This window comes from Phyllostomus hastatus, unplaced genomic scaffold, assembly GCF_019186645.2.
Source record: "Phyllostomus hastatus isolate PE091 unplaced genomic scaffold, TTU_PhHast_1.1 phas_contig_34, whole genome shotgun sequence".
NCBI lineage: Eukaryota > Metazoa > Chordata > Mammalia > Chiroptera > Phyllostomidae > Phyllostomus > Phyllostomus hastatus.
In genome coordinates, this window is record NW_025333857.1 from 45,510,744 (window position 1) to 45,536,368 (window position 25,625).

The window sequence follows — 25,625 nt, forward strand, 5'->3', positions numbered from 1 at the left end:
TGTATTTAAATATGGAGTCTCAGCAAAAATTATTTTGTCCAGCCTCCTTCCCTCACATTAAAAGTCTTGAACACTGCCCTGACCAGTGTGGCTCAGTTGGTTGAGCCATTGACCCACAAAGCGAAAGGTTGCCAGTTGGATTCCGTGTCAAGGCACATGCCTGGGTTGTGGGTTTGTCCCTGGTCGGGATGCGCAGGAGAGGCAACCAATCGATGTTTCTTCCTCACATCAATGTTTCTCTCCCTCTCTTCCCCTCTCTAAAAATAAATAAAAATCTCTTCAAAAGTCTTCAACACTAACATGGTTTCTAACAGCTCAAGGCTTCATTCCTAGCATAATGCCACCTAACTCCCTTTAAAGCACTTGCTTGAGAGAGCTCAAGGCTGCCAAAAGAATCTATTATTTGTTCTATTGAACACCTGACAATAGGCCCCTGACTACCATTTCCTGGAGTATTAACTAAAAAAGGCTTACAATTTTGAATCTTTCTTCTGTCCCTTTGAGGCTGACCCATATCTCTTATAATTCCAAAGTGTCTTTCTCAAGGACCTGAAAGCAATTTCTTAGAAACAATCATCAGTAAGGATAGGGCTTCCTCTTTCAGTCTCTGTGGAAAGATAGGATCCTAAGTTAGATCATTGCCAGCTAAAAGACAGAGTTGGCTTAATTGGCATTTACTCTGACCAAACCTTTTGTAATTTTTCAATTCCCGGATTCTGCTCAGGCCCCCTTCTTCCCCCTGCTTACTCACTCCCTCATTCTCTCTTTAATATGCCCCATCACCTCTGTATCAATCAAAGCTGAGTATGGTTCATCTTGGACTCTCTTCTTTATTGCAGTAATATATTACCAATTAAAATGTGTCTTTACCACTTTAACTAGTGTCCAGCTTTGTTTATCTTTGACATGTTCTTTCACCAGTCTTACGGAGTTTCACTCTATTCACATGTGGCTTAGTACTGGGCCTCAGACTCAATAGGACCCCCATGCATATTTCTGGTTCTTTTTTTTCCCATGTAGCTCTTTCTTCTCTGGCATCCTGCTTTGCAGCTGTCTCAGTCTCCTCAGAGTTGCTCTCTGCTTCCTCAACTCAATGAAACTGCTGTGTTCTGCTAGGGTTCCCCTGAGCTCAAGTATGGAAAGTGACTCTAGGTAGAAATCCAAAGTGTTGTTGATCTTACCTTTTTTTTTTCTTTCAGGGTTCATAGTTCTACACGGCTCATTACTCCAGTATCTGAAAACAGTTGTTTCATATATTTTATTCAGTCTTCTAATTGTTTATCATCAGGAGGCAAGTCCAGTAACATTTATTCCACTTATGGAAACTTATAATCTCTTTTTTGATTATCTTTAATTCATCCATTTAATTGCATTGGAGTGAAAAAAGGGAAAAACATATACATCACAAAACTTAAATGACAAATGATATTTCTAATACATTTAACAGACAATTAATGCATAGAATATATGACAGCTCTTACAAATACATGAGAAAAAGGGAAACAACCCAGTAGCAAAATGGGCAGGAATAATAGCAAGCAATTCACAAATTGTTAATAAATACAAGAGTGGGGGCAGAAGAAACTTTCCTCTCCCTTTAAAGTTTCTTTCAGCTGGCTAATAATGAAATCAACATGAGACAGGTTAAAATAACAAAATTTAATAGCATACCTTCTTACAGGAGCCCCACATATATGAGAGGTTCAAAGACAGAAAGAGAGAAAAGTTATTTATATATGACATTTGAGTTAAGAATGAGGTAAAAAGCCTTGGGTCTTCAGAAGGGAGAAAAGTCATTGCAGGATGATAAGAAGAGCAAGATGTTCAGTAATTAGTAGTTTGCCCTGCCATGTAGGTAGATTTAAAAATGATAGTTGTGGGCCTGACTGGTGTGGCTCAGTTGGTTGGGTTTCGTCCCACAAAGTAAAAGGTTGCTGGTTTGATTCCTGGTCAGAGCACATGCCTGGGTTGCAGGTTCAGTCGGTGGTCATGGCATTTGTATGGGAGGCAACTGATTCATGTTGATGTTTCTCTCCCTCTCTTCCTCCCTCCCTCCCCCTCTCTCTAAAAATAAATAAATAAAATCTTTAAAAACAAAAAAGTTATTTCTGGTGATAACTCTTATCGTGGACAAGACCCCACATTTAAATTCTTCAAAGGAATGGTAAAGTTTCTCCTGAGCCCATGGGGACTTGATTACCTTCAGCTCCAAATAATTCACATGCAGAAGTGGTACATTTTCTTTGGCACATTTTGGGGAGGGATGTTCTTTTTTCCTTTTTTAAAAGACTTTATTTATTTTCAGAGAGGGGAAGGGAAGAAGAGAGGGAGAGAAACATCAATCAGTTGACCCTGGCACACCCCCAGCCAGGAACCTGGCCCTCAATCCAGGTATGTGCCCTGACCGGGAATTGAATCAGTGATCTTTAGGTGTGTGGGACAATACCCAACCTACTGAGTCACACCAGTCAGGGCTGGGGAAGGCCTGCTCTGAACCCCTACAAAGAAATTTACAACACAAGGAAATGCAAACTGAACTCCTACTAAAGACCACTTATCATTCTTCTCACAAAATGAAAAGATTAGTAATTTAAAATCTTGGTGAAAATGGAGACAATTGTACTTGAACAACAATAAAAAATAAAATGTTGGTAAGAGTACAGCAAAAGAGATACCTCTGTACACTTTGGTTCCCGTGTAAATTGATTCAATCGCTTTGATAGGCAATTTGGGGAAACAGAGAAGCCTCAGTGCATGGGAACCTGTGCAGTTGGACTATGCTGCTGAACTCCTGAAAAGCCTCCATTACTGTCACTATGGCTACTTCATGTGCCCACTGTTCCTGCTCTGGGGTGGTCAGTGACAGAGGCTTACTGTTATCAATTGGCCGAGTCATTTTCTTGGTGTGTAATGCTTCTTCTGTAGTGGAGTCTCAGATATGCATTAACATATTGTGAACTGAACTGCGTCCCCTTGCCCCACAAATTCATATGTTTGAGCCCTCACTCACAGTACCACAGAATGTGACTGTATTTGGAAATAGACCTTTAAAGACGTGATTACATTTACAGTGAGGTTGTTAGGGTGGACCCTGACCTAATGTTGTAAGGAGAGGAAATTTGGAAACACAGAGACACCAGAGATGTGCACACGCAGAGGAGAGACCGTGCGAGGACCTGCCAAGGAAGCAGCCATCTCCAAGCCAAGGCAAGAGGCCTCAGAAAGAACCACAACTGCAGACACCTTGATCTTTTACTCACCTACCAAACTAACTTCCTCTGTTATCTGGGTCATAAAGGCACATATGACAGCATATATAAGCTGAATGAGAGATGCCAATGTAACAGCAGTGAATGACTTGGGGGTCTTGCCACCTGTTTGTGCAGCGTATTTGTATTATCTGGCCCTATTTGGGTCTAAACTTGAATGTATCATATCCATCTTGTGGCAGATTGCTTCTGGGCCCACGTGACTTTAAGATTTGATGGGTCTTACAAAACCAAGCACATGATGGGTCGTTTTGTCAGTGTGGTTGATGTTTTATGGTCAGGCACTCCATCTTTACCATGGCCTAGGGCGGTTTGTCAAAAGAGGAATAGTTCCCTGCTGAATCAAATGCAAACATGATAGGGACCACTATCCTGATACCCTTTAAATATTTAAGAGTATCACTCATCGCCACCATTTCCCATAAGAGGTAATGTTTTTTATTGCTATTTTGCCTGGTTTAAGAGGATATTTCAGAGGCTTCTATTTGGCTTTTCTGTTACTATAGCTCTTATTTTACAGGTTATGGGACTAATGTCACAATTCTGTTAACTACCAAGTATGTCAATTTTATGTATACATTTGAGAATTGGGGTAATTACCACTGGGTGTGTATGTGCACACAGTGGATTAGTTGTGAACTGAACCTAGGCCAGAACTCCATTTATTACCTAGTCTCCATATGCCACCACTCTAACTGGGGACCCCTGATGATGTTTTGGGTCCCCTAGTATCAATTTCATCTCAGGCTCTGTGTCCAACAGTTCTCCAATTGCTTGGATAATATTCCCCTGTCCCCTGTGTATGTCTGTCCAAATGGTAGTGGATGCCTTTGTGGAAGGATTGAAGCTATTATCGCCATATTTACTTGCCATGATGTTGCAGGGTCCTTCCTCCTGGAGACATGGCCTCTCCTTCAGTCATTGGATTCTAGGTCTGAAAACTGGTTCTGGCCCAGAAACTGGGCAATGCATCATGACTCAGCCCCTTCATCTTCTAACCTTGATTTCTTTTGATTGTTAAATTGGCCATCTTTACCTTAGTTAAAAAAAAAAAAAGGGTGAAGCCCTGGCTGGTGTGGCTCAGTGGATTGAGTACTGGTCTGTGAATTGAAGTCACTGCTTCCATTCCCAGTTGGGTCACGTGCCTGGGTTATGGGCCAGGTCCCCAGTTGGGGGCGTGCGAGAGGCAACCATTTGATGTTTCTCTCACACATCGATGTTTCTCGCCCTATTTTTCTCCTTCCCTTCTCCTCTTAATAAAAATAAATAAATAAAACCTTTTAAAAAGTAAAGGGTGGAGATCTGGGGAGCATATCTCAATGTACTAAAATACACTTCCTATTGTTTTTTAAGTATATTTTTTATTGATTATGCTATTATAGTTGTCCCATTTCCCCCCCTCATGCCCCTCTGCCCTGCACCCCCCTCCCATCAATATTCCCCCTCTTAGTTCATACCATGGATTGTGCATATAAGTTCTTTGGCTTCTCCATTTCTATACTATTCTTAACCTTCCCCTGTCTATTTTGTACTTACCAATTGTGTTTCTTATTCTCTGTACCTTTTCCCCCATTCAGCCCCTTCCCTTCCCTGCTGATAATCCTCCATGTGATCTCTATTTCTGTGAATCTGTTCCTGCTCTAGTTGTTTGCTTAGTTCGTTTTTTTTGTTTTTTTTAGGTTCAGTTGTTGATAGTTGTGAGTTTGTTGTCATTTTACTGTTTGTATTTTTGATCTTCTTTTTCTTAGATAAGTCCATTTAACATTTTATATAATAAGGGCTTGGTGATGATGAACCAAGCATCTGAGAGGTGGGCTATTCTTCATCACTTAGTTGTGTTTCTTTCTGGAGCTTTGATCTTTTCTTTCATTTGAGTCATATATATTTTTTTTGTCCCAGTGCACCAATTACTTAGTAAGGAGTGGGGCCTTAGGTATTTGCCAGGGCAGGGCAACCCATGTTGCTGTGTTATGGTGCTGTATGTGGGGGAGGGATCCGAGAAGGAACGGTGCCTCTTGCTCAGCTCTCCCAGGCTTTCAGTCACTTCCTCTGCTATCCACAAGCAAATTGGCCCTGCTAGTGCCAATTCCCAGGTGTGTGGGCTTGTATACATTCTAGGACCCTGTGGGTCTCTCCAATGAACTCTCCTGTGAGTCTGGGAGTTTCTTCTGCTGCCACAACCCCCACAGGTTTTTTCAGTGAGAGGTGTTGAGGTTTTATTTCCCCGAGCTGGAACCCTTGGTTGCATGGTCTGTCTTGCTCCCCAGTTGTTCCTCTTAGTTCATCCGCATGCAAATGTGGGACCACCTGCTCCACCAGCTGCCTCCTCACCCAGTCCACCATCCGCTGCCTTGCCTGCCCTGATCCTCCAGCCACTGCCTTGTCTCAAGTTCTCTCCACCCCTGCTGCCTATCTCTACTCCTCCTACCAGTCTGGATGAATATTTCTTCTTTAACTCCTTGGTTGTCAGACTCCCATACAGTTCATTTTTTTGGCAGTTTTAATTGTTTTTTGTTTTTAAATTGTTGTTGTTCTTCTTTTGGTTGTACAAGGAAGCAATGCATATCTACCTATGTCTCCATCTTGGCCAGAAGTTCTCACTTCCTATTGCTTGAATCATTTACACTGAGAAAGTATTCATGTGTTTTGTGTAATAAAAAAATGCTTAAAAGAATTTTTAAATAAACAAGCAAAAAAAAAAAGGAATTAGAAATTGCCCATAATCTTTCCAGAAAGAGTTAACCAGTGTAACTATTTTGGCATATACTTTTCTAATTTCAAATTCAAAATTTTATTGTTGTGTATAATTTTACAAAAATGAGACCATCTTCTGTATATTGTTAGTAACTGTTTTTAAACTTAGCAATGTTATATAAGCATCGTTTTACATTTACATATTCTATAACATCTTCTTTTAAGACTTCATTTTTTAGAACAGTTTAGATTTACAGGAAAAAAAATTGAGCAGATAGTACAGAGAATTCCTGTATTCTCCTAGGCCCCACCCCCCACAGTTTCCCTTGTTAGTAACACCTTGTATTAATGTAGTATATTTAACATTATAATTGATGACCTAATATTGATGTATTATTATCATCTAAAGTCCAGAGTTTACATTAAGGTCACTCTTTGTGTTGTACAGTTCTATGGATTTTTGACAAATGCATAATATCATGTATTCACTGTTACAGTATCATAAAGAATAGTTTTACTGCCCTAAAAATACTCTATACTTCATCTATTTGTCCCTCTTCCTCAACCACTGGCAACCACTTACAATGTCTATAATTTTGCCTTTTATAACATTCTTTTTTTTTAAATATTTTATTTATTTATTTTTAGAGAGAGAGAGAGAGAGAGAGAGAGAAACATCAATGTGCGGTTGCTGGGGGTTATGGCCTGCAACCCAGGCATGTACCCTGACTGGGAATCGAACCTGGGACACTTTGGTTCCCAGCCCGCGCTCCATCCACTGAGCTATGCCAGCCAGGGCTATATAACATTCTTTTTAATGGCTGCATATCATTGTGTCATGTGGCTGGATAAATCCACTGATGCTGTTACAGGACTTTAAGAAAAGACTAGAGCCCTGACTGTTGTGGTTCAGTGGGTTGGATGTTGTCTCACAAAGTAAAGGGATACCAGTTAGATTCCTGGTTTGGGCACATGCCTGGGTTGCAGTTTGGAGGCAGCCAATCAATTGATCAATCAATCAATCAATCAATCGATGTTTCTCTCCCTCTCTTTTCCCCTCCTATCCCCTCTCTCTATGAAACAAATAAACAAGAAAGACTAGAATGGTAGCAATAAACCTTAGATTCACAATAGGAGCAGACCAAACTTTGCTGACCTGGCACAGCTTTTCTTGCCTATGTGTTCACACTTGACTCTGTATTTCAGTGTTTATTATCTTTGGGCAAAGGAACTTTTTAGACTTCACATACTACCTTGGAAACCAGAAGAAAACATCTGGCATTCACTCTGGTGGAAGAATCAAAGCAGTACTGTAAACATCATCTGTCAATTTTTCTTTCCAAAGGAGTCTTTCCAAATTTCTGGGGGTTCTTTTTGCCAACTCCTTGTCATAGCACCAGAATCAAATGAAATCACTAAGGTTTTAATGACGTTCTGAGTTAGAAGGCTGGGCTCAGAGGTCTTCCTGCTGCACAGATGCACATCCCCATAGTCTACTTCTACTCTACTTCCATAGGGGCCAACCTCCACCTCCTCAAGCAGGGCAGCTGTGTATGGATGTGTACTTTGTGCTTCACACAAAAGTGCCTGGCTGAGGGGTCTAGAGAGGGCTGAAATCCTGCTGCACTCAATTTGCCAAACTGTACACCTTGGCATTGCATCCAAACACAGAGGGTGCCCTTTTCTATCTTGCATAAAGGCACAGTTTAGTGTAGTGGCTGGTCTTGTCCTGAAGCTCACTGAGATTATCTAACTCCATTGTAATTGTCTGTTTATGTATTTGTCTTCATCCTAAGGTTCTTGATTACTAAGGTTTTATTTAATGTTTTTTTCCATTGCAGCACAAGGTGTATAGTAGACCTCAGTATATTAACTCAATAAATTACTAGGAACAGGGCTCTTTCAGCTCAGTGCCAGGACAGTCTACCCATACCATTAAAAAATAAAATTAATTACTTTTTACCATTTTTGAAAATATTTTATTTATTTATTTTTAGAGAGAGGGAGAGGGAAGGAGAAAGAAAGGGAGAGAAACATCAATGTGTGGTTGCCTCTCACATGCCCCCCTACTGGGTACCTGGCCCGCAACCCAGGCATGCGCCCTAGATTGGGCCGGCAGGCAACCTTTGGTTCACAGGCCCACATTCAATCCACTGACCTACGGTTTACTATTGACTAATTGGCTTTTGCTCTTACAGGATGACTCTTACCAAGTTCCCTGCTGTGCTTTTTTACTAAGTTTTCTTTTCTTTGTTTTGTCTTTATTTTTTTAAATTAGGTTTCCCCCATTTTTCTTTTTTATTTTTTTAAAAAATTGTCATCTTAACCATTTTTTATTGACTTTTTTTAAGAGAGAGAAAGAGACATGGCCATAAACAGTTGTGTGGGGAATGACCATGGAAGTGGGGAGCAAAAGGGGTGGAAAGGGGTGAAGGGAGGAAAATTGGGATGATTGTAATAGCATAATCAATCAATCAATCAATATAAAAAAATGAGAGGGAGATAGAGAAACATTGATTTGTTGTTCCACTTACACATTCATTAGTTGATTCTTACATGTGCCCCAGATCAGGGATTGAACTCACAACCTTGGCTTGTTGGGACAATGCTCTAACCAACTGAGCTACCTAGCCAGGGCCTCTCTTGTTTTTCATACTGGTTCTCCATCTCCTTCATTGATTCCATGAACAACCCAATAACATATTTGTTCTCACACCCATTCTCTCTTCTTTTTTTTCTGAAAATTACCACTATTTCCCAGCTCCTTTGTCAGCAGGATACTAACTAAATTCAGTCAATGGGAGGCATGGGCAGGAGATTGAAGGGTGGGAGAGAGGGAATTCAGGGTAGTCCTTCCTCTTTCATATGAGTGTGGAAGTATTTTCCAGCAGTGGCTGCCATCTTACACATGGTTTATACTCCCCCTTCTTTCTTGGTCCCAAGTCTTGCTCTCTCCAGAGCCAAAATTGATAGTTTGGTGTGTATTCTTTTATGCATGTATATATATATATATATACATCTATCTATGTAGTTGTTTTCTTTCTATAAAAATGAATACAATAGGCATTATTCTGCAGCTTTTTTTTTTATTTCACAATGGATTGTGATAGTCACTGCTAAATTGCTCTACAAAAAGATTTCATCAATTTATACAGCCATCAACAGGGTATAAGAATGCTTTGTTTTTCTCCATCTGTGCCAGCATTGGATGTAATTAATCCTTTTTAGCTGTTGCCATTTTGTGAGGTGAAAAATGGGGTCTTGTTTCATTTTTAAAAATTATCAGTGATGTTGAACATTTTTTTACCAGCTATTTTGTTCGCTAGCTATTTGTGTTTCTTCTTTAGTGAACTGCCTCTTGAAAAAGTTACATTTTATTTTTCTATTGAATTATTCTGTTCTTCTTATTGATTTGTAGGGACTCCTTTTGGTAAAATTAACACTTTTCTGATATATAGATCACAAATATTTTTTTCCAGGTTATCTTTTCATTCAGATGATTATCTGCCAGATACTGTCATTCTCTGTATAACTAAACTGTCCAATTCCCTCCTTCAGAGCATGTTTGTAGACTCATGGTGCCCAACACATGGTAGAACTTAGTCAATGCTGGATGGCTAAATGAATGAACGAAAGATTGTAGAGCTAATTATCTATCTTTCCTGCCTCTGCTCTTAGGCTCTCCAAAAGTCTAGTTGTGTATGAAGGAGAGAGAAAGAGTACAAAAAAGAGGGAGGATTGTGAGCTGGTGCTCTGTGGCCTGAAGTGCTGTTTCTAGACCAATATGAGTTGCACTGAGATGGGCCAGTCACAGGGCAGGGGTAGTAGAGGACTGGCATCCTGTTCAGCCTTTTCTGGCCACATGTTGAGTTACCACTGGGATCTATACCTGAGAACTAACAAGTATGAGTCACTTCTAGGAAGGTGAAGAAGTATTTGTTTTTCCAGGTAATGACACCAATTCCTTCCCATTTCTTTTCTTCTCCTCTTTCTCCTCCCATTTTTTAAGGATATGTTTCCTCCATGGTGGGTGGGTTGCACATAGCAGGCTGGCCCAGGAGTAGGTGGTGAGTAACATGATCCACACTTAAAACAAAAAGGCAAAAAAAAAAAAAAGAGAAAAATATTATTGGATTGGGAGGCTTAGGCTGATGGGGAATCTCAGGAAGTTCCTGTCTGATGGGGGAGGCTTGTCTCTGTACTCAGGGAGTTAGGACTTCGGAGAGGCATAGGGGTAGCCATCCAAAGGTTTTTCCTTCCCAGTCCTCCATGGCACCATAGTCTTCTGACTCCTTTTCTGCTTCTCTGGCTACTACTCTTCTATTTCTTCCTCTGCTTCCTCTTTTCATGCCCTATTTGTCAGTGTTCCAAAGGGTCCTATCCTCAAAAGTTTTAATTAATCTAAACTTCTATTTTTCTAGCCAAACGTGCAAGAATTTGACTCAGGTCAAAAACCGTAAAGTCATCCTGAGTCCTCTCATTTCCTCCACCATGCAACTAATTTGTGAGCAAATTCTTATGGTCTACCTTCAAAATGTAGCAAGAACCTAACTATTTCAAATCATTTCCAGCCTGGATTACTGCAATAACTACTAAGGGCTTCCACTCTTGCCCTTCTTGCTCAGTATAGTAGCTACAGTGATCCTGCTAAAAAGTTAGAGCATTTTCCTTCTCTGCTCATAACTTGGCGGTAGCTTTCATCTCACTTAGAGTTAAAGCCGAAGTCCTTAAAATGATCTACAAGACTTTATGTGACATAGCCTCCTGTTACCTCTCTGACTTCATCTTCTATTATTCTCCTCTTTACTCACTCCATTCCAGCCATGAGTACTGGGCTGCTTACTCTTCCTAGAATATAGAAGGTAAGCTTCCACCTCAAGGCCTTTATACTTACCGTTCCCTTGCATTGGCCTGGCACTTTCTTCTTCTATAGCAACATGACTACTCATTTTCTCACTTCCTTAAGGTCTTTACTCAGATGTCACCTTTCCCTGGCCATCCTTTATGCATTTCAACCATGGATACTTACTTTTATTTTTTCCCCTGAGGTAGTGGAAGTGAGCCAGCTGGGATGTGTGAACTCAGAAACAAGTTACAGAGGCAGAAGAAGGGCCCTTGGAGCTTAGGAAAGAGGAAGCAAAGGTACAGGTACATGCCTGAAGGAAGGAAAGGGGGAAGAAGGCATGGGGTGGGCGTGGGGTTGAGAGAGAGTTAGATCAACCATGGATACTTTCTATTGTCTTTCTTATGCTTTATTCCTTTTATTAACACCTATCACCATCATTATTATTAGTTATTTCCTATAGAATGTAAGTTCTATGACAGGGGTGTCAAACTCATTTTCACCAGGGGCCACATCAGCCTGTGGTTGCCTTCAAAGGGCCGAATGTCATTCTAGGACTGTATAAATGTAACTACTCCTTAACTTTAAGGAGCTGAAATCTATGAGATCTATGAGAAATCTAGAATCTATAAGAACAGGGATTTTTTTTTTTTGATGGGGGATGTCTTTTTTACATACTGCTGTATCCCCAGTGGGTATTTGTTCAAGGAGTAGTAATACACTACACATGTGTACTCTTTACCTCTTTTCTGATCTCTAAGCTCACATTCCCTCCTGAACATCTCTCTAGAAAATTTGCCCTCATCTTAATCTCAGTTTGGCCAGCTGAACTCATTATTATCTCTCTTAGGGCTTCAATAAACCTTAGGTCTTTCTTGTTTCTGTTAGTTAAGAGACCCCAAAACTTAGCTCCTTCTTCATGATTTCTCCTTCCATATAGCAGATCTCTTAATCTTGTTGAGTCAATCTTCTAAATCTTGTTCCAGTCCATCCTCTAGTCTCCATGTCACCATTTCTGCTTTAGTTCATGTATGAGTTCTTACTCAATGCAGAAGAATAGCATGTAGTCTCCAATCCATTTTATTCATTACTACCTTTTTAATTCTCCTGATGAAGAGCTTTGCTTAGCTCACTACTCTCTCTACAAATCTATGGCTGTCCATTATCTGTTGAATTACACAGGCAAATAATCCAGAATTCACAATTTGTTTGTTTGTTTGTTTGCTCATTTTAACACTCCCTTTCTGGAACTCTCTAATTGTGAGTTAAAATTGCTGCACCTTTCAAAGTACATATATTATCTCCCTTGGAGATCTGGAGGGAAAACAGGACTGGAGAATTAGACACAAGAACTTACACTCTTTACCCACCCAGAAAATGTAGATGTAAATCTTTCCTAATCCCTTAGAGCAAAGTCCATTTTTCCAGATCAACTGAAAAAAAAAGTAACCCTCTGACTTTTCCTGGAGTTATATGTTTATGCTTCTATTTCCCCTACCATTTAGTAACTTTTGGGAACTAAGATTCATCTAATTCAGTTATGAATCCTCCATTCTGATTCCAGAAGACACCCAATAAAGGCCGAAGGCAATAAAGGGTTGGGATCGGATTACCTGGTTTAAACTGGGTGAATGTCAGAATTGGAGGATTTAGAAGTCACCTTTCAACCCGTTCATTTGTAAATGGGGAAAGTGAGGCATCACCAGAAATGCTAGAACTTGTACCAGGTTCACTGACTGGGGACCACAAACCAGACATCCTGATTCCCAAGTAGACCTTGTTGGTAAACCTTCGTGCTTCCCTTCGTGTTCCAAGCATCTCGGTTCCCGCCAGTTATTTACTGCGTCCATCTCAGTAGTGTATTAGTCCCCTAAATCTCAACTAATTTTCCCGAATCTTATCTGCCTTCCGCCCCTTCAACTCTGGTCCCTAAATTTCAACCCGTCTTCCCAAATCCTCTTGTCCAACCCCTAAGCCTTACCCTCCCATCGACCCCCACTTTCCTTCCCTCCCTTCCGGTCAGCAGGGTTCACCAGTTCGGATTGCTGTGCGCGAGGTAGCCGAAGTTTAGTACTAGAACAGACACTAGTTACGTCACCGTTGGCCCCTCCCATTGGCCCAGGGGGCGTGGAGTGCGGCGCCATGACATCAGACGCCCAAAGGGCGGGGCGGTAAGGGAAAGGAGGAGGGAAGTAGGACTTCAACATGGCGGTTGTGATACTGGTTGTGGCTTCAGTGACGGCCTGGCCCGGGGCGGGTACAGTTGAAGGTGGTGGCGTTTGCTCTCCCTAGGGGCCGTCAAAAGCTCAGCGAGGACCGAACCTGGGAGGTCGGCCGGCGCTAGCACCTCTCGGGTTTTGGGACAGCGGCTGTAGTGGCGTTCAGGTGAGGGGGGCCTCCTTCTGGGGGAGGGGGCAGAGGGGCGGAGTTGGGGGTAGGGCTCCGGTACTCGGAGATGGGAGACGGATGGGGGAGGGAAAGCCGGGAAAGAGGCTAGAGGCCCAGCTGGATGAAAGGAGTTGCAGAGGAGGGAGTGAGAGGGAGTAGGAGGGAGTGGGAGGGAGAAGGGGTCAGAGATCCGGACTTGGGGAGGATTCAGGGAGATAGGTTGGAGTGAGTTGAAATGGGAGGAGGGCAGATGGGTTGTGGGAAAACGAGTTCGGATTAAAGGGACTAATAAAGTACTGGAAGATAAGCGCTGGTGACATCTATCTTGGTGGAGTGAGAGCTCGGTAGGAATTAGAGAATTCCGGGGAGGTGGATCCAGGTTTTAGGCAAGAAGGTAAGTGATGTGGAGTTGAGGCTGAGCTGGGGACTTGAGGTGCAGATTTAGTTCTCCCTGAGGTGATGAGATTTGGGAGTAAGGGAGGAGAACATACCCGGGGGTGGGTGGTCTTTGGGGATATCTTTGACATTGCCAGGTCTTCTCCAGGTATGTTTATCTTGCCACTTCTGTTGTTACCTGTACAGGCCAGCTGTGCCTCTGAAACAGCCCCAAATCTTTCTTGTGGAACATCAAGTTACAGTTTATTTGATCTATATCAGTGATCTCTGGTATTAGTGTTGTTGCCACATGTACTGGTTTCCAGAGTAGCCTCTTAAAAGTATGGCTGAGCATAAAAATAGATTTTATATTAAACTGAAACTTTTGAGAGTTTTTAGACACCATGGAGTATTGCAAACCAGATTTGGTAGTTTAGTTGACTATTGAATATATATATATTGTGTTCTAACTGCACTTACTAGTGCTTTCTCTCTTTCTTCAGTTGTTTGTTGTTAGTATTTGAGAATTTAGATAGATCTGATAGACGTTTCTCTTTAAAATTTTTGTTAGATTTGATGGTGGAAAAAAAACAGGACACTTAGTGATAGCTAGCCCTTTCTAGTTAATGTCTCAAACAAGTTAAGTTGAGGGTTTCTGTATTATTTTGTAGCAAAGACTGAAATGTCCAAAGTTTAAACTATTACATTGTCTAAACTTATTTTTAAGTGGAATTTTATAAATTAAATTTTTGTTTCTAATCTCCTTTTTATTTGTATTTATTTTTTCTGTGATTTATTTGACACTTACTGAATGCCTGTTGTGTGTTGTATTAATAAGAGTCATAATTATGGAAATGGGAATATTAATGTTTCTTTAGTAGTCATTTCTATCACTGCATAGCAAATAACTTGCTACGGCCTCATTGGTAGATAAAGCATTATTTTAGAAATGAAGACAGAGGAAGAAAAGTAAAGTTTGTAAATATAAAAACTTCCAGATTTTTTTTTTTTTGTATTTGGCTTATGACCTCATGGTACCTTTTATGTATATCTGAAAGATTTTGTGTTTAATTTTAATTTTTAAAAAATATTTTTAGAGAGAGGGGAAGGGAAGGAGAGAGAAGGAGAGAAACAGCAATGTGTGGTTGCCTCTTTTGTGCCCCCTACTGGGGGCCCGGCTCACAAGCTAGGCATGTGCCCTGACTGGGAATCAAACCTGTGACCTTTTGGCTCTCAGCCCATGCTCAATCCATTGAGCTACACCAGTCAGGGCTTATTTCATTTTGATTTTGAAGAAGACAGTAACAGTACACTGATAAAATAATATTAGGTCTGTAGACAGTTTTCATCAATGGTTGGTAGTTCACATTTCTTGAACTGATAAATGTTACTTTATCTCGTGTATTTTTTCTTTTATGTCTTGACTAGAGTAAGATATTTAAAATGAGATTTCTGAGGTTTATTCATTGACTAAAATTCTCTCAAGTATTTTCAGCATTGTAGATGTATTTTCATTAGCCAAGAATGTAGGTACCAGTATTATAAATATTTCCTGTTCTTTAATCATACTGTTGAATGTTTTGAGGGTTTTTTTAGCGTAAACTTTTTTCCCCACAGACCAAAATACCTCCAAACCAACCATCAGTTCATCATTAATCAGGTAATTTTCTTTAGACAGTCCTCAATAAATGCAACAGATAGTATGTAGTACCTTAAATATTAAATAAACTTTTTCTTAGAAAGAAAAGACACTTGACTGATTGACTTCTCTCACTCCCTCTCTCCTTTCTTTCATCCTCACTGAGGAGGTATTTATTGATTTGAGAGAGAGAGAGAGAGAGACATTGATTGGTTGCCTCTTGTAAGTGACTTGACTGGGGAGGGGAATAGAACCCTCAACCAGGTGTGTGCCCTGACCAGGAATCGAACCTCCAGCCTTTTGGTGTATAGGATGATGCTCCAACCAACTGAGCTACTGGTCAGGGCAGAATCTATTTTCTTACAGGAAAGATTCCTTCAGTTAGAGAAAGAAGGAAAGGATTGCTTTTCTAACCTATAGCCCACAATTTCTTGTAACATTGGAAAATGATTTGAATGTAAGAGTAATGTTTTTCTATGAATTGAGAATTATAATTCAGGCTTAAAAATTTTAGGTGACAGTAGTAAGATTTACAAAGGGAAAGGTGCCATCACTGGGCCTGTGCTAATGAGCCTGGCACTGTGAAGCACTTTACATAACCTCATTTAATCCATACTGTTTGATCAGGTGGGCAGTTTTTGATGTTTGTCCTTCTAGATGTTGAGGGTCACAGAAGTTGAGTAATTTTTTTTTAAAGATTTTATTTATTTTTAGAGAGGGAAGGGAGGGAGGGAGAGAGAGGGAGGGGGAGAGAGAGAGAGAGAGAAGAAGGGAGGGGAGGGGGAGGGGGGAGGGGGGAGGGGAGGGGAGAGGAGAGGAGAGGGAGAGGAGAGGAGGAGAGGAGGGAGAGAGAGAGAGAGAGAGAGAGACATCAATGTGCAGTTGCTGGGGGTTATGGCCTGCAACCCAGGAATGTACCCTGGCTGGGAATCGAACCTGGGACACTTTGGTTCCCAGCCCGAGCTCAATCCACTGAGCTATGCCAGCCAGGGCAGAAGTTGAGTAATTTTTAAAGAATATTTTATTTGTTTATTTTTAGAGAGGGGGGAAGGGAAGGAGAAAGAGAAGGAGAGAAACATCAATGTGTGGTTGCCTCTTGCACGCCCCCCACTGGGGACCCATCCTGCAACCCAGGCAAGTGCCCTGACTGGGAATGGAACCAGTGACCCCTTGGCTTGCAGGCTGGCACTCAATCCACTGATCCATACCAGCCAGGGCTGAAGTTGAGTAATTTAGGTATCTAAAGTTACCGCTATAAAATGGTGGTACCTGCCAACTTTAAATGCTCCTACTGCATCTTTTGCACCATTTTGTGCCTCTTAGGTGGTCACAGGGCCATTCTGTATAATTCCTATCAAATAAATTGTGTAAGCACTAGTTTTAAAGTCATGCTATACTTGTTCTCACTGAAATAGTAGTGTTATTGGAATGGTAAATAGTTCATTAAAAATTCCTTTTTCTAAAGATTGTATTTATTTTTAGGGAGAGAGAAAGAGAAGGAGAGAAACATTGATGTGAGAGAGAAACGTTGATCGGTTGTCTTATATGTGCCTGACCAGGGGCTGAACCCAAAACCGAGGCATGTACCCTGATCAGGAATTGAACCAGTGACCTTTCACTCTGCTGATGATGCCCAACCAAATAAGGGCAGTTCATTAAAATTTTAGTCAGTTAAGATGTCATCAGTATTTTAGGAGGAAATGAATACCTTAATATTTTGTACTTAACAAAATAAACTAGAGAAACTGGATAAGTGATTAAAAATTTTCTTGTTTGTATTGTTGAGTCAGGTTGGGCCTAGTTCATTAAGGGCCAAAATTTGTATTTGGTAGAATTTTGAATGTATTCCCAGAATTCTGGATTGGTCATTATCAGGTGATTAATGCTCACTGAACACTGAAGTTTCTGAGTCATTGAATTGGTTCATGGTGAGTCAAGAGCCAGCCAATGTGTGTTTTGCTTTTCACTTCCTCCTCAACACTTGATATTGTCAGACTTTTTTTTTAAATCCTCACTTGATGATATGTTTTATTGATTTTAGAGAGAGAAAAAGGCAGGGGGAGAGAAAGAAAGAGAAACATCAATATGAAAGAGAAACATCTGTCCATTGCCTCCTGGCCCGGAATCAAACCCACAACCTAGATAATTGCCCTGACTGGGAATTGAACCCACATTCTTTTGGTGTGCTGAATGACTGCTCAACCAGCTGAGCTACGTGGCCCTGGCAATATTGTCGGGCTTTTAAATTTTTTTCTAATCTAAGGGGTTTGAAATGGTATCTATTATGTTTTTATTGACATTTTCTGAAGTTGAGCATCTTTTCATATGTTTGTAGGCCATTTGTGCTCCTTCTGTGAAGTTTTGTGTTTATTTTTATTTTGAGTTTTTTTCCTGATTGATTGAATTCTTTATATATTTTGTATATTGGTTATTAGTTAATTCATGGGTTCCAAATATCCTCTCATCTGTTTTTTCATCTCTTCCTAGTCTCCTGGGGGGCAAGGTGTAATTTTAATGAATTGAAATTTTCAGTCTCTTTTTTCCTCATGGTTTGTGGCATGCGGGAGTGGGCAAAACTAGGTTTACAGTTTTGGTTTATGGTTTATAGTTTATGGTTTCCAGTCCATGAGCAAGGTATATCTTTCCATTTATTTCTATGTGCTTCAGTTTTTTCTTCAATGTCTTTTAATTATTTGGTTTAATTTATTCCTAGGTGTATTATTTTTTGAGGCAATTATAAATGGGATTTTCTTAATTTCTCCTGATCATTTGTTACTGGTGCATAGAAATGTAACATTTCTGCATATTGATTCTGTATCCTGCAGCTCTACTGAATTTGTTAGTTGTAATAATTTTTGGTGGAGTCTTTAGGGTTTTCTATGTATTTTATGCCACCTACAAATAATGAGAGTTTTACTTCATTCTTTCTGATTAGTCTGATTGCTGTGGATAGGAGTATGATAATTAGCTGTGGGTTTGTCATATATAGCCTTTATTATGTTGAGATATGTTCCTTCAAAACTTATTTTGTTGAGAATTTTTATCATAAAAGATGTTGGATTTTTGTCAAATACTTTTTCAGTATCTGTTGATGATCAGATGTTTTTATTATTTATTTTGTTAATGTGATGTGTATTACAGATACTGATCCATCATGCATCCCTGAGATGAATCCCACTTGGTCATGTTGTATAATCCTTTTAATGTTGAATCCAATTTACTAATATTTTATAGAGAATTTTTGCGTCTATGTTCATGAAGGATATAGGCCTGTAATTTCCTTTTTTTTGTAATGTCTTTGTCTGGCTTTGGTATCAAGGTAATGCTGGCTTTGTATAATGAGTTTGGAAGTGTTTATTCTTCTTCAATTTTTGAAATAGTTTAAGAAGAATAAGTATTAATTCTTTTATTTTTTCAAAGTGTATTTTATTGATTATGCTTTACAGTTGTTCCAGTTTTTCCCCCTGTGCTCCCATCTGCCCAGTACCTCCCTTCTCTTCAGCAATCCCCCCCTTAGTTCATGTCCATGGGTATTGCATATAAGTTCTTAGGCTTCTCCATTTCCTATACTTTCTTTAATATCCTAGTCTGTTTTGTAGCTACCATTTATGCTTCTTAATCCCTGTACCTTTTTCCGCATTCTTTCCCTTTCCCCTCCCCCTGATAACCCTCCAAATGATTTATATATTTATGATTCTGTTCCTGTTCTGGTTTCTTAGTTTGTTTTTGTTTTTTAGATTCAGTTGTTGATAGTTGTGAATTTGCTGTAATTTTACTGTTCATAGTTTTGATCTTTTTCTTAGATAAGTCCCTTTAACATTTCATGTAATAATGGCTTGGTAATGATGAACTCCTTTGGCTGGGAAGCAATTTATCTGCCTTTGCATTCTAAATGATAGTTTTGCTGGATAGAATAATCTAGGTTGTAGGTCCTTGCCTTTTATGACTTTGAATACTTCTGGCCCCTTCTTGCCTGCAAGGTTTCTTTTGAGAATCAGCTGACAGTCTTATGGGAACTCCTTTATAGGTAACTGTCTCTTTTTCTCTTGCTGCTTTTAAGATTCTGTCTTTATCTTTCACCTTTGGCATTTAATTATGATGTATCTTGGCATGGCCCTTTTTGGGTCCAACCTGTTTGGGACTCTGTGCATCCTGGACTTGTATGTCTGTTTTCTTCAGCAAATTAGGAAAGTTTTCTTTCATTTTTTTTTTCAAATAAGTTTTCAGTTTCTTGTTCTTCCTCATCTCCTTCTGGTATCCCTATGATTCGGATATAGGCACTTTTGGAGATGTCCCAGAGTCTTTTTATTCTCCTTGTTATTTTTGAATTCACATTTCTTCATTCTGTACTGGTTGACTATTTCTTCCTTCTGTTCCAAATCATTGATTTGAACCCCAGCTTTCTTCCATTACTTAGTGTAGCCTTCATTTCTTCCCTGAGGCTTTTGCCATACTCAGTGAGTTCTCTGAGCTTCCTTATCACTAGTGTTTGGAATTCTACATCTGATACGTTGGCTATCTCTGTTTTGCTTAGTTCTTCCTCTGGGATTTTGTTCTTTCATTTGGGCCATATTTCTTTGACTCCTCAATTTGGCAACCTTCCTGTGTTTGTTTCTGTATATTTGGTAGAGCTGCTTTGATTTCTTGGCGCAGTACACCTGTTAATCTGTATGGGGTGGTGCCTTAGGTATTTGTCAAGATGCAGCAACCCACTGTACCACTTTGTAACTATGTGGAGGAGGTGTCGGAGAGGGGACATAGCTGCTGAGGCTTGCTCTGCAGTTGCCCCATTTCCAGTCACTTCACCCCCTTACCATATGTGACCGTCACCCCTCTAGCTGCTGTCCTGTGGTTGTTCCCAGAGCAGGTGAGTTTTGATTCGTTCTAGGACCATGTGAGTCCTTTAAATGGACACTGTTGGGAGATCAGCAGTTTCTTCTGCTACCCCAACCCTCACTGGTGTTTACAGCCAGAAGTTATGAGGCTATATTTTCTTGGTAGTGGAACTCTGGACTATGTGGTCCGGTCTGGGGCTGGGATTGCTTGCACCCAAGGTATCCCTACTGATTTTATCCACCCTAAGGAATGTGGAACTCCCTGTTTGACTGGCTGCCTTGCCTCCATCATACCGTATCCTCTCTGCCCCAGCTCCCTGTCTCCACCCCTCCTACCCATCTGAATGAATATGGCTTCTTTAAATCCTTGGTTGTCGGATTTCCATACAGTTCGATTTTCTGGCACTTTTGGGTGTTTTTTGTTTTGAAGTTAGTTGTGATCCTTCTTATGGTTGTGCAAGGAGGTGAAGTGTGTCTACCTACACCTCCATCTTGACCAAAAGTCCAGTATTATTTCTTTAAAAAAATTTTTTTTATTGTATTTTCTCCATTACCGTTTAGTCTCCTTATACCCCCAGCCCACCACCCCAGCAGTCCCCACACTGTTGTCCATGTCCGTGAGTCCTCAAGTATTACTATATTTCGCAATGTATAATGCATTCCTGTGTATAATGTGCACCCATGTTTTTGTGTGCATTATACATGGGATTATTATACCCATAGTATATAGTCATAATACCCATGTATAATGTGCATCCTTTATTCCCTAAAAATTTGGGCAAAAAAGTGCACATTTATATATGGCAAAATACAGTAAATCTTTGAATGGTAGAATTCACCTGTGAAGCCATCATGGTCCTGGACTTTTATTTATTGAGAGATTTTTCATTATTGCTTCACTTGTATTGCTAGTAAGTAGTCTTTTCTTTTTTTAAGATTTTATTTATTTATTTTTAGAGAGAGGGGAAGGGAAGGAGAAAGAGGGAGAGAAACATCGATGATGTACAAGAGAAACATGGATCAGTTGCCTCTTGCACACCCCCAATCAGGGACGCACCTCACAACCCAGGCATGTGCCCTGACTGGGAATCAAACCAGCAGCCTTTTGGTTTGCAAGCTGACTGAGCCACTGAGCCACACCAGACAGGATTTGGTTTGTTTTTATGCTTTGTATTTCTTTCTGGCTGAGTTTTTGAAGGTTATATACTTCTAGAAATTTATTCATTTCTTCTGTATTGTTGAATTTGTTGGCATGTAATTGCTCCTAGTATTCTTTTTTAAAAAATATTTTATTTATTTATTTTTAGACAGGGGGAGAGAGGGAGAAAGAGTGGGAGAGAAACATTAATGTGTGGTTGCCTCTCATGCACACCCAACTGGGGACCTGGCCCGCAACTCAGGCATGTGCCCTGACTGGGAATCAAACCCTCAACCCTTTGGTTCACAGGCTGGCACTCAGTCCACTGAGCCACACCAGCCAGGACACTCCTAGTATTCTTTAATAATTCTTTGTAGTATCGTGGTATTGGTTGTAACCTGTCTTTCACTTATAATTTATTTATTTGGGCTTTCTTGATGAGTTTGGCTAAAGGAATGTCAATTATATTTATCTTTTCTAAAAACTAGGTTTTAGTTTTCATCTTTTTTACTTAAAAATTTCTATTTTATTTATTTCATTCTGATCTTAACTATTTCGTTATTTCTGTTTACTTTGGGCTTTGTTTTTCTTTTTCTAGTTCTGTTAACTGTAGAGTTAGTTTATTTAGAATTTTTCATGTTTCTTAAAGTAGGCCTATATAGCTATCAATTTTTTTCTTAGAACTACTTTTTAAAAAAATTATTTATTTTTAGAGAGAGGGAGAAAAAGAGGGAGAGAGACACAGATGTGTGAGAGAAACATTGATCGGTTGCCTCTTCCATGCCCTCAACTGGAGACCTGGCCTGCATTCCTGGCATGTGCCCTGACTGGGGATCGAACTGGCAACCTTTTAATCTACAGGGCAATGCTTAGTCCACTGAGCCAACCACTCAGGACTAGAACTGCTTTTGCTGTATCCCATAAATTTTGAAAAGTCTTTTCATTTCATTTGTTTCAAGATAACTTTTGATTTCCTCTTTGATCCGTCAGTTATTTAGTAGTATGATGTTTAGTCTTCACTTATTTATATATTTTTTTCCGGTTTTCTTCCTGTAGTTGATTTCTAGTTTTATGCAGTTGTGGTTGGAAAAAGCACTTGATTTGATTTCAGTCTTTATTTTCTTTCTCATTATTTGTTTTTTTAAAAAAAATATTTATTTATTGTTCCTTTTGTTTTCTTTTTTGTTTGTTTTTTTCTTCTTGATTTCAATCTTCTCGAATTTATTGAGGCTTGTTTTATGGCCTGATATGTGATATATCCTGGATCTATCCATGTGCACTTGAAAAAATGTATATTCTGTAGTTTTTGGATGAAATGTTCTATAAATATTTATTAAGTTAATCTGCTCTAATATTATGTTTAAGGCCATTATTTCTTTACTAATTTTTTGTCTTGACCTATCCATTGATGTCAATGGGGTATTAAAATCCCTTATTACTGTATTACTGTGGATTTCTCCATTTATGTTCATTAATAATTTTTTAATATATTTAGTGCCTTCTATGTTGGTTGTGTAGATATTTATGATTGTTATATTTTTTTTATTTCTTTATAATTATGTAATATCTTTCTTTGTCTTTTTTATAATTGTTGTTTTAAAGTCTATGTTGTCTGATAATGAGTATTGTTACCTCAGCATTCTTTTCCTTTCTGTTTGCATGGAATATCTTTTCATTCCTTCACTTTCAGTCTGTATGTGTCTAGAGGTATCTTTTAGTATGAAGTGTGCATCTCTTGTAAGCATATGGATGGATCGTATCTCTATATCTGTTCAGCCACACTATTTTTATCAGAACATTTACTCTGTTTACATTTAAATTAATTATTGATATGTATGTACTTACTGACATTTTGTTACTTGTTTTTCATTGTTTTTATAGTTCTTCTTTTCTCTTGATCTTTTCCCTTGTGGTTTGTTGGTTTTCTTTAGTGTTTTGTATGGTTTTCTTTGTCTTTATTCTTTGTATATCTCTTGTAGGTTTTTGGTTTGTGGTTACCATGATATTTATGTATATTATTCTATATTTATAACAGTCTATTTCAAGCTAATAGGCATTAAATTTGAATATAGTCTGTAAGGACTACATTTTTATTCCCTCTTTCACTGTTTATGTTATTAATGTTGTTTTAGATCTTTTTGTGTTGTCTATTTCCCAACTAGTAATTGTAGTTTGAGTTAAGTTCAATACTTTTTTCTTTTGACCTTTGTGGTAACTTTTAAAATAACTGATATGCTATATTTATTAAGTATTTGGCTTTACCTGTGAGATTTTTTTTCCTTATACTTTCTTATTTCTGGTTATGGACTTTCCTTTTCTGCTTAAAGACCCTTGAACATTTCTCAAAAGCCTGGTTTAATGGTGATGAACTCCTTTACTTTTTGTTTGTTCAGGAAACTCTTTATCTCTCCTTCAAATCTAAATGATAACCTTGCCAGGTAAATTATTTAGGTTGTAGGTTTCTTTCTTTCAGTATTTTAAAGATGTTTTGCCATTTCCTTCTGGCATGTAAAGTTGTTGCTGAGAAATCAGCTGATAGCCTTATGGGGTTTCCTTTGTATGTAACTTCTTTTCCCCTTGCTTTCTTCAAGATTGTCTCTTTAACTTTTGCCATTTTAATTAAAGTATGTCTTAGTGTATGTCTCTTTGGGTTCATCTTGTTTGGAACTCTTCAGTGATTCCTGGACCTGGATATCTTTTTCTAGGTTAAGAAAATTTTCAGTCATTTTCTTTTTTATCCTTAACCAAGGACATGCACGTTGATTCTAGAGGAAGGGAAGGAGAAAGGAAGGGAGAGAAACATTGATGTGAGAAACATTGATGAATTGCCTCTTGCACAAACCGCAACTGGGAATGGAACCCACAACCCAGGCATGCGCGCTGATTGGGAATTGAATCTGTGACCTTTCTGTCTACAGGATGATACTCTAACCATCTGAACCACACCAGGCTGGGCTCAGTCATTATTTCTTCAAATAGACTTTCTGTTCCTTTTTCTTTTCTCCTTCTGGGATCCCTATAATGGAAATGTTTGAAGGGTTGATGTTATCCTAGAGATCTTGTAGACTATCATTGTTTTTAAAATCCTTTTTTCTTTTTACTGTTTTGATTGGTTGATATCCACTTGGTCTGTCTTTCGGGTCACTGGTTCATTGTTCTGTATTAGCAAATCTATTGTTGATTCCTTCTAATGTATTTTTTATTTAAGTTACTGTATTCTTCAGGTCTGCTTGGTTCTTTATTACACTTTCTAAGTCTTTGTTGAAGTTCTCCCTAAGTTTCTCTGTTTCACCCTCAATGATCATCCTTATTATCATTTCTTTGAATTCTTTATGAGGCAAATTTCTTATCCCCATTTTTTTTAAAGATTTTATTTATTTATTTTAGAGGGGAAGGGAGGGGGAAAGAGGGAGAGAAACATCAGTGTGTGGTTGCCTCTTGTGTACCCCCCACTGGGGACCTGACCTGGCCAGAAACCCAGGCATGTGCCCTGACCCGGAATCGAACTGACGACCCTTTGGTATGCAGGCTGGTGCTCAATCCACTGAGCCACATCAGTCAGGGCTATTTTCTTAATTTGTTTTTTCCCTCTGGGGGCTTTTCTTGTTCCTTCATTTGTGAGATACTCTGTATTTCTTTTGGGGGGGATTTCTATGCTCGTTTATATGATTTTGACAAAATAGCTCTCTCTTCCAGTGTTGGAATACTGAACTTTTGTAGAATTGACCTGTGTGTAGATTGTATGTGCCAGGTGTTTTGACAGGCTGCTAGGAGCCAAGTGGGTACCTAAGGTGTCTGGGGCACTGGCCTGTCAATCCTGAGGTTCTCTGGGTGGGGAGTCCAGGTACATATAGTAATACTCTATTGATCTTGCTTGTTCCCTTAATGGGGGCCAAAATGGGCTCAGGCAATGTGTCCAGGAACAGGCTGTAGTGACCTTGCAAGTAGGCCACAGCACGTGGATGCAGCCCATACCCACCCTATGAAGGTGTGGGGGGCATAAACAATGTACTCATCTGCACCACTGACCCAGGAGAATTCTGATAGTGCGCAGCAAGCTCCCATGGCTCCCCAATCAACTCCATGCAGTTTCTTTATCTTGTTTGTTATATAGGAAATGGTCTTACACAGAAGCGACCTCTGTGTGTAGGCTTTCTGTGCCGGATAGTTTAGGGCACAGGTGGCAAACGCAAGGCCTATGGGCCAAATCTGGCCCTCTGCCTTGTTTTATCAGGCCTGGCACCTTGCTTCTACCCAGCAGCAGCGCCGAGCTCTCACTTAACTTTTAAGGAGTAGTTACATTATATAGTCCTAAAATTACCTTCGGCCCTTTGGAGGCAACCGTGAGGCTGATGTGGCCCCCAGTGAAAATGAGTTTGACATTCCTGGTTTAAGGAAACTGATTAGAGCCAGACAGGTGCTTAGAGTGCTTAGAGCACTCCCT

At 39.6% G+C, this 25,625-nt stretch overlaps 1 protein-coding gene across 8 annotated transcripts in view; it reads left to right on the forward strand.

Annotated features, from left to right (window-relative positions):
* Positions 1-12,982: 12,982 nt before the first annotated feature.
* The window catches only part of UBAP1 (ubiquitin associated protein 1), a 61,024-nt gene continuing 48,381 nt past the window's right edge, over positions 12,983-25,625 (forward strand). For 4 of the 8 annotated variants that reach the window (XM_045840850.1, XM_045840855.1, XM_045840849.1 and 1 more), the window contains exon 1: positions 12,983-13,191. The gene's annotated coding sequence lies outside the window, so the exon portion shown is untranslated. Of the gene's footprint in view, positions 13,192-13,382; positions 13,589-15,186; positions 15,230-25,625 lie in introns of those variants that run through there. The other 4 variants (XM_045840851.1, XM_045840854.1, XM_045840852.1 and 1 more) reach the window with 2 other exon arrangements.